Source organism: Empidonax traillii, unplaced genomic scaffold, assembly GCF_003031625.1.
Source record: "Empidonax traillii isolate 1590-97213 ecotype Southwest subspecies unplaced genomic scaffold, ASM303162v1 scaffold437:size906396, whole genome shotgun sequence".
Lineage (NCBI taxonomy): Eukaryota > Metazoa > Chordata > Aves > Passeriformes > Tyrannidae > Empidonax > Empidonax traillii.
Genome location: NW_020955630.1, coordinates 346,213 through 355,631, shown reverse-complemented (window position 1 = coordinate 355,631; position 9,419 = coordinate 346,213).

Here is a 9,419-nt window from a genome sequence, read left to right as displayed (position 1 = left end):
GAAGATGCTGGCAGCGATATGCAAGACCTTAATGATTGTCTACATACTATTAGCATATTATTACCTTTTCCTTACTATTTGTTGTTTGTCCCACAGAAACCTTTTCCTTACTATTAGTTGTTTGTCCCACAGAAGTGCACACAGAGCTGCTTAGTCATGTATATTTAGGAGTAGCTATAGGAGTTCCAGCTACCACAGAGACACTGAAACAGTCACTAGCTATTTACTGTTTACTACTGATTCATCTTCAGCTATGTCCCTGGTTTCTCTCAGCTCTTCTCCAGTCTAAGAGGGTGAAAAATCAATACTTTCCTCTGTTTTGACTCCAGTGACTGCAAGGACACACAGCAAGAGTCACAGGAAAGGACATGGCATTCCGTGACTACACCCTAGCTAACCAGAGATTTGTCTTTTCCAGTTTTTGAAAGACTCTGAGAATACAAAAAAAAAAAAAAAAACAAAAAACAAAAAACATTTCAGTTACTTTTTACTTCATTCTCCTCTCATAAATACAAGGAAACAAGACTTTATTAGACATTATTAATTATGTTGCTACTGCTTGCATGACTGAAGCACCTGCAGATCCCAGATGAGATAGGAGTCAGCTGTGCTAGATACTGTACAAATAAAAATCTCTTGAAAGTGTTTGCTCCAAGTGTTCACCAGCTGACTAGCTATGAGATATAAGAGGGAAGCAGGCAGCAAAGAGGCAGAGGTGTTTGATCAGAGTCGCTCAGCAGAGCACCGGCATAGCTGTGAATAAACTCCAGGTATCCAGATGCTCAGAATTCTGCTCAGGCCAATACATTGAGCAGCCTTGCCAGCTAAAACAAACATATTTTTTCATCTGTTGACAAAATGCCAAGTACAGTGAAATGTGTTAACAAGATGTATAAAAACAGGTTTCACTCTTGAAATCCTTTTGAAAACAAAGCAAAACACAACAACCTTTTGTCTCGTTGTTCAGTGTCACATAAATATTTCAGATTTTTAGGATGTTGGACAAATTAATTTGAAAAACAAAAAGAAGCAATTCATTATTTTTAATTAGCAGCTGACCTTTGGAAAGAGAATGCAATTTTCAAGGTTTTTCTCTGCCACTTCTTTAAAGTGCACATGAACTAACACTGCTCATCAAATGGTAGATTTTAACAACTAGTATGGATGTCTTGGAAGAATCCTGTACCAAATAAAGTGTTTGTTCAAGGGGAAAGCATCTTGTTCAAATGATATTCCCAACAATACCTAACTAAGTTTATTGCAGCACCTACCTTTTGACATTCACCAAGTTTTACAACAGCAGTAAAACATATTGCAAAACTTCCTCATATTAAATCCTGTCAGCAAGACTCTGTTTCAGCTCCAAATCTGCTGGGCAGAAAAAAAAAAAAAAGTCAGCACAGCAGAAAAATACTTCCTTGTGCTTGACCAAAACCGAAAAGAAAAGAAAAAAATAAGAAAACAGAGGAAAAAAACAAAAACAAAAACAAAAACAAAAACAAACAAAAACAAACAAAAAAAATTATTAGTAGTATTTCTAATTGTAGCTTCAAGAATAGAATAGAGAACCACCTTAAGACTCTGAGTTGGAGTGCAGGGAAGTGGGGTTTATGTCAGTTCTTTATAGTTTTAAATCATCACAACCATTGGATGCTGATTCACAGCTCTAAACTACTCCCAGTGTTTACATTAGGGTTTCTAAAAGAAATGCATATCTCAGGCCAGCAGATCAAATACATCACTGTCTACAGGAACTGAAGTAAGGCAAGTATATATTGTATCCAAATGAGGCCTGCAGGAATCCAAGGCAAGCAAAACTTTGATAAATTACACCCAAAAAAACTGCACACAAAGACAACAATGAGGATGGAGAAAAGGTATGTAGTGAGATTTTTTTGTATAAAGAAATGAATGTGACAGGACTACAGGACTACATCTCTCTGTCTTTATGAAAGTGAAGGTCTATTTTGTGGTGGGAAGGAGAGGCATTTTTCTTTTCTTCTCATTAAACCGCTTAGAGCACAAGTGAATTTTGGAATTGTGTGAGCTGGGGCAGGAGGTGAAATCAGAATTTCCCAAGAGAGGAGAGCTTTGGTATACTGCTAGGTTCAATGTGGTGGTCCTCTGTATGTTGTTGAACTCATCAGCCACTGTGTCCAAATTCAGTTCTAATGGGTTATGGGGGCTGCAGGGCAGGAGGGCACAGAGCCAAGAGAAGTGAACTTCCCTCTCAGGAAGGCAGCAAGTGCCCTGCCACTGCCTGCTATATCCCAGCAGCTGAAATAACCTACATGCTCTCATAGGTGGAAAAACTTTTGCACCAGTCCTCAGGTTTTGCTTCCCCTCCTCTAGTCTCACTTATGTGTGCCTCTTGCCCAAATAACTTCCTGCTTCCCGACCAAATGACACTCATTCCATTGCAAATGGCTCCTTTGAAGTTGAAAAGGAGGGGCCTGGATTTTATCCATGGCACAGAATCCTAGCATAACTTTAACCCTCCTTTTTTTATTTTGGTGGGGGTGGTGAAGTGGAAAAGCAGCATTTACTGAAAACAAAAGGAAGAAAAAATACAAAAATAGAATTTTTCAATCTGCAGTCATCAATTAACACGTTAATAAAGGGCTTTCCAGAAAAAAAAGTAGCTGCTACTGCATCTGCTCACCCTTGTATACAATTGTCCTATCAACTTGAGATTTCCACAGCTATGTCACCGTTTAGTCAAAGGCTCTTCCTTTCAAGGTCAGTTAACTCATGGTCGAGTCACAGAGAACTCTGAACGAACTCCTTAGGTCTGACACCTACATTTCATGCCTGCCCATGGAGGAAAGGGAATTGAAACTGTTAGTTGGTTGTCAGGCAGGATGAAAACCTTATTCCCGTGGTTTACTACATGTTTGCAGATAGGAAAGCTTATATGTTCCTGTTTGTTTGTTTTTTTTTTTAATTTAACAAATAAAAAAAAGTTCTTGTGAAATCCCTTGAAGATCAGAAAATCAGAGTCTCTTTGTTTGGGTTTGAGGTTTTATTTTTTTTCTAACCATAATAAATGAAATGAAATATTTTGCTGAAATGACAAATCATTCCAGTTCTCTATTGGCAACATATAATTTTAAAAATGTGTCAAAGTCAGTTAAAGGGAATTTTTGGAATGTTTACATTTGTTAAGGAAAGATTTGGCAAAATACATTTCTGAAATGTTTTGATTTCACTAAATCTGCCTCTTTACACAAAAGAAAGAAAGAAAAAAAAAAGATTGGTGAAAGAAACTTTCACTGAGCTCAGATTATAGATGGCTCTTGGGCTATGAAGTTTACATTAAATGAAGAAAAGCCCTTAAACCATAGTTCAGGTCACTGCTTATTATACATTTCTGTTGGTGTCCTTTTAACTCTTGCCACATTTCTCAGATTCATAAGAGTGGACTCTTCAAGCCAAAGTGCAACCCAAATTCTACCTCACGTCCAGGTTTTTAACTGCAAACTAGAATCACAACATATCTGCCCCTATCATGTCTCTTTCAATGTGTATAAATGTTTTAATGTTATAAATTTTTTAATGTATATAACGTGGTTTGTTGGGACCTTAACAAGAAGTCTTTGCAAAGGAAATTGCACACAACCTATAAATCCATAATTAGTAATTAACACTGTGAAGGTGCAGGCTAGTATATTCTTATAAGAGCAGATATTTCTGTTGAGATGCTATTAAAAAAACCCAAAACCAATCAAAAAAACCCACAAATCAAATAAACTCCAAACACCAAGTATAATAAAGCATGAAAACAAGGGAAATACAAACTGAAAGATTACAATACATAGTGCCAGAGACCTGTTTTTCAATTCATAAGAAAACCAAACAAAACACATTATGAGCTTCTTTAAGAAAACACTTAATGTACACTCCTAAATACACTAAAAGCAGTATAAAACAAGCTCTCCCCAGTGTGTTACACATTTGAGATCCTTGGGATTTCTCTTATAGTTTCATGCAATTTATTTCTTATAAACTAATCTCCTACTTCCTCTTCCAGCATGGAAAAAATGTTTTATTGCTATGCTGTTTGATTTAGCAATGACAACGTGACGTAGACAACACTCTAGTAAGTGTACAAAGCAAATTTAATATTTTCACATCCAAAATATAAAATTGTACTGGGATGTCCACACAGTCTTTTTTTCACATGAACTTACCCTCTTCAATCTCACTTCCTTTCCCAGTGATATTATCTCATCACCATTAATCAGAAGCACAATCATTTTTTTTCTGCAACCTGTTTGTTACACATTCATACGCTATGCATTACCTGGTAGGTTATTTTCTTATCTACATCGCCTAAGCAAACTATTCCAAGCATGTCAAAAGATCATCAAGAATCTAGTGACAATGCTAACTATTTTTTTGTTTGCTCCAACTCTTCGGACTAGATTGGAATGCTAATCCCTTCCTAAGAGAACACTGCATGTGGAGGAGGTTCAGCCAAGGCGGAAACATGGACTCTAGCAAACAGCAACTGCATCAGGACACAACAAGGATAAACCCAGGACTGTCAGAAAGAAGGTGGCAGAAAGGACAAAATCATACTCCCTCAGTGGTGTTTCTGGGGATCTCCTAAGTCAAGAGTTTAAAAACAACTGCAGTATTAAAATTCTCCAGTGCACGAATCCATGAGACTCGGTAAAATGTAGTACAGAGTCCTGAGGGGCCAGTGGAGTTGTCAAGTCACTCTCCATGATATTTGAAAAGTCCTGGCAGTTGGGTGAAGTCGAGGTGGCTGGAAAAGGTAAACATTGCACCCATCTTTAAAAAGGGTAGAAAGGAGGATCCTAGGAACTACCAGTGTGTCAGCCTCCCTTTTATGCCTGGGAAGATCATGGAACAGATCTTCCTAGAAGCTATGCTAAGGCACATGGAGGACTGGGAGGTGAGCTTGGACAGCTGGACTTCTGTAAAACCTTTGACACGGTACCTCACAACATCCTTCTCTACAATTTGGAGAGAGATGGATTAGATGAGTGGACTCTTAGATGGATAAGAAAGTGGTTGGATGGCTACATCCAGAGGGTAGTGGTCAACAGCTCAGAGTCCCAGAGGACATCAGGTACAAGTGGTGTCTCTCTGGGGTCCATACTGGGACCAGTGTTATTTAATTATCTTCATTAATGACACAGACAAAGGGATTGAGCGCACTCTCTGCAAATTTGCTGATGACACCGAGCAGAGTGATATGGTTGACACACCTGAAGGATGCAGTGCCATTCAGAGGGACCTGGACAAGCTTGAGAAGTGTGTCCATGGGAACCTCATGAGGTTTAACATGACCAAGTGCAAGGTGCTGCACCTGGGTCAGGCCAACCCTCAGTATCAATACAAGCTGGGGGATGAACAGATCAAGAGCAGCCCTGCTGAGAAGGACTTGGGGGTGCTGGTGGATCAGAGGCTGGACATGAGACAGCAATGTACACTCATAGACCAGAAAGCCAATTATATCCTGGGCTGCATCAAAAATAGCGTGGTCAGTAGGTCCAGGGAGGGAATTCTTCCCCTCTGCTCTGATGAGACCCCACCCAGCGTACTGTATTCACTTCTGGAGACCTCAGCACAGGAGGGATATTAACCTGTTGGAGCAAGTACAGAGCAGGGCCACTAAAATGATTAAAGGGATTGAGCACCCCTCTTACAAGGAAAGTTTGAGGGAACTAGGTTTATTTAGCCTGGAAGAGAGGTGGGTTAGGGGTGACCTAGTTGTAGTTTTCACTACCTGAAGGGATCCTACAGGAAAGATAGAAAAGGACTTTTACAAGAGCACACAGTGACAGGATGTCAGGGAATGGATTCAAACTAAAAGAGAGTAGGTTTAGATTAAATATTAGGAGAAAGTTCTTTGCTGTGAGGGTTTGAGACACTGGAACAGATTGTCCAGAGAAGCTGTGGATACCCTATCCCTGACAGTGTTCAAGGTCGGGCTTGATGGAGCTCTGAGCAACCTGGTCTAGTGAAAGGTGTCCCTGCCCATGGCAAAGGGGTTTGAACTTGATGACTTTTAAAGTCCCTTCCAACCCAAACAATTCTGTGATTCTGATTCTAAGTTTAACGTGAAAAATAAATGCAAAGTACTCTTTGAAGAGAATCATAGTATGGATCAGAAAACAGAATAGCCTAAGCATTTAGGTACTCTCATTTCTGTTAGAACTAAAATAATTCAATGGTAAAATATTTTAAATGGTTCAAAAGAGAAGAAAATCTTTATGATTCTGACTTTATCTGAGACATTAATCTTTCAGACATGATGTTCAGGTTGTAATTCAAGATTGTAAGCAACATATGCATCCTTAAGTTTCAGTCTGAGCAATCTAATGCAGAAATTCCAGCTTTTTATTTAAGAATCAGTGGTTCAATAATTTCTCTAAACTGGACAGTTAACGAGAGAATTTAACCCTCCTGTTTAACATTTTTAATGACTTTCTAACATTTAACTGTAAATCAAAGATTATTTAGTATTTTGATCAATGCTGTAATAGATAGTACTTTCTACTGTGTGAATTTCACTTCAGATTTACGATCTTTGAGACAGGAGACCCTAGTTTTGGTAAGACTTTCCAATTGGTGTGATGATATGTAATAAAAATAGTTATGACATTTTTCAGCAGCCATTTTTCTATTTCCTTTAGGAAAAGAATTTTAGATGAAAGAAGAAAGGTCTCACTCCTGTTTGTAATCATTCATTTTCATAGTATGTTTATTGATTTATTGATGTGGCACCATGTTCTCTTCCTATTGATTTTCTTCTCATCACTTAAAACAACAATTGGTATATTGAAATTTGGAGAAATCTTAGTGACTGAGAAAATTCAAGTATCGCTAAAGAAGAGCCGCTTCAGTTTGCACAAGTACTCACTTTAAAATTTAACTAGAGAGAATGAGACTTCTGATTTTATCAGAACTAATGATCTATCCCTATGTATCAGAAGTGACGACCTCTAGTCTCACTTACAAAATGTTTGTTTATAGAAAAGCTATTTACAGGATTTAACATAATTGACCACAGTATTTACAGTGAGGTGAATTTATGTTTAGTTTAGAAAATTCATGGATAACTTTTCTGGCAACATAGGCAGTTTAAGCCTTTAATCTCCAACAACCATGTTTTCAACAGACTAACCTATAAACTGTGGGCTTTAAGAGCCCTTGTGTTTGTTTACATGTCCAGAACCACACAGTTCTTGACATGCAAGTCCATATGCTCAGGGGAGGTGTCAGCCTGGTGTCAGAGGAAGAGGAAGGTTGCAGAATAGGTTTCCATCAGAAGCAGAGGCAGAGTATGTTTACCCTTCCCTGGCCTGCCTGCATGCCCTGCAGGGATTGATCAGATCTAGAGCTGCAAGAAGCAATTCAGACTGCCCACTCAGCCAGGAGTCATGTAGGTATTCCCACAGGTGATGGGCTTGGTACAGTATGTTAGTGATTTCTGTTTACATACCAAATTAAGGCCAAGTCAAACCAGTAGCTTAGAGGAGCTGGTGTCCTCCAACTGAGAAACCCCTCAGCCCTTCACACCTCAAATTCTCAGTCGCACTCTTTAACTGAGGAGTCTGTATGAAAACTCAGCAAAGTGAAATTTTCCTGACCTGGTAATGCATCACAAGGCAGGAATAACCACACAGAATGTGTCAGCTGCTACACTAACAGTTGGATTCAATGATTTAAGAGGTCTTCTCCAATTACACTATGATTCGTTTTTGTGTGATTGATTATCATAGCACCATAAAGTGGTTCGGGTTGGAATGGACCTTAAAGACCATCTAGTTCTAACCCTCCTGCCATGGGCAAGGACACCTTGCACTAGACTAGGTTGCTGAAGGACCCATCCAACATGGCCTTGAACACTTATGCAAACTTGCTTTAAAATTCAGAGGTTGAGTAAGAGCTGGTTTCTCTTTCTTTTGGCCTGACTGCTTCTGTTCTAGCATTCTTGGTTTCCTGATAGGAAATGTTTTCAATATCATCACTGTAAATTGGGATTTAGTTCATATCATACGTTCTATCTTCTGTGTGCTAAGAATTAAAGACTTGTAGCATTTTAACTATATGTGTAAGGCTGAAGAACAAAAAAAAATATGTTTGAATGTTTCTTTTCAAACAATGCATGTCTATGCATAACCATGCATATCTCTCTAAATTTAATCTTTTGCTATTTATAATAGTGACCTCAGCATTAATTTTGTCTACAGGTAACAACAAAAAAAAATTACTTTATTAAATGGATCAATTACTCTAAATGTGCTTTAACAAAATGAAAACCAAAGGAAACTTGTGACATTGTACAAACCAAGTTCTGCCCACTTGAGATTCAAAAATGAGAAGTCATTCAATACAGATTATGCAATTAGCCCCGGTAAAAGAAAACTTCTAATTTCTGGTGCTCTTAAACCAAAAGAAAATACTTAATGGTTCTCTGAGCCTAATCATGAAGAGATTCCTGTAGCCCCAAACTTTCTTCTAAACTTCCAAGGAATTTGTCAGACATCAGCTTCACTAAACTTCATTTGCAAAGGTGTCGTAGCCCAGAAAAGTGATCTACTTTCAGGAATCTTCACATTTCTATCTCAAAATGGAATAATGGTTTTCAGAGGGGAAAAAAGCATTAGCTTTCAATTTTTCCTTATTCAAACAGGGAAAAAATAGTATAATATGACTTTTCATTGTGATTTAAGTGGCAAGGGTTCTAAAAACTACTAGCAAAGTGAAAGACCACTTAATCTTATTTTGTTCTTGCCTCTACTGAAATGTTCACAGAATGTCAGCCGTTTAGAGATTAAATGCAGCTCTCAAGGTCTCCAACCATGAGCAGGTAGCCTTCAGACCCTAATGCATTTAGTGTAAAAGCTCTGCACAGAACACAACCTGACAAGGGGGCTTGAGGTTCTTTCTGAACGCAGGTGTGAAAGCTCACTGCAACACCTCATCATTCCAAGGTGAGTTAAGTAAACTGCCTTGTGTCAGAAGAGGTTTGCTGTAATTCATTGTCACACATTTGTTTTGGTTTATTTGTCTGCCTGTGCAATTTAGCAGTTTTTTACCAGGAAATGGGTATGGGGCCACAGTAACTTTTTTGGAAAGGAAAGACTGCTCACAGCTGTTCTTCCTGCCCACTGCAACTGGACAGTAGAGGAGACCCCACTAGTGCACAGGGTTCCCCAGCTGATGGGCTAAACAGAGGCCCATCTCAGGCACCATGACCATCTGGTCCCCAACTCTAAAAAACAGCCTTCCCGTAGTGTGAGGAGCTGGCAGAGTATTTGAGGAAAACCCTCACAAAGAGAACCTGCCTTTCTCAGGGCCTTGGGTGAGACCCTGAAATGATGTGAGCAAGGCTGATTCACTGATTTAAACCCAGTTTTGAGAGTCAGTAGTTGGCACTG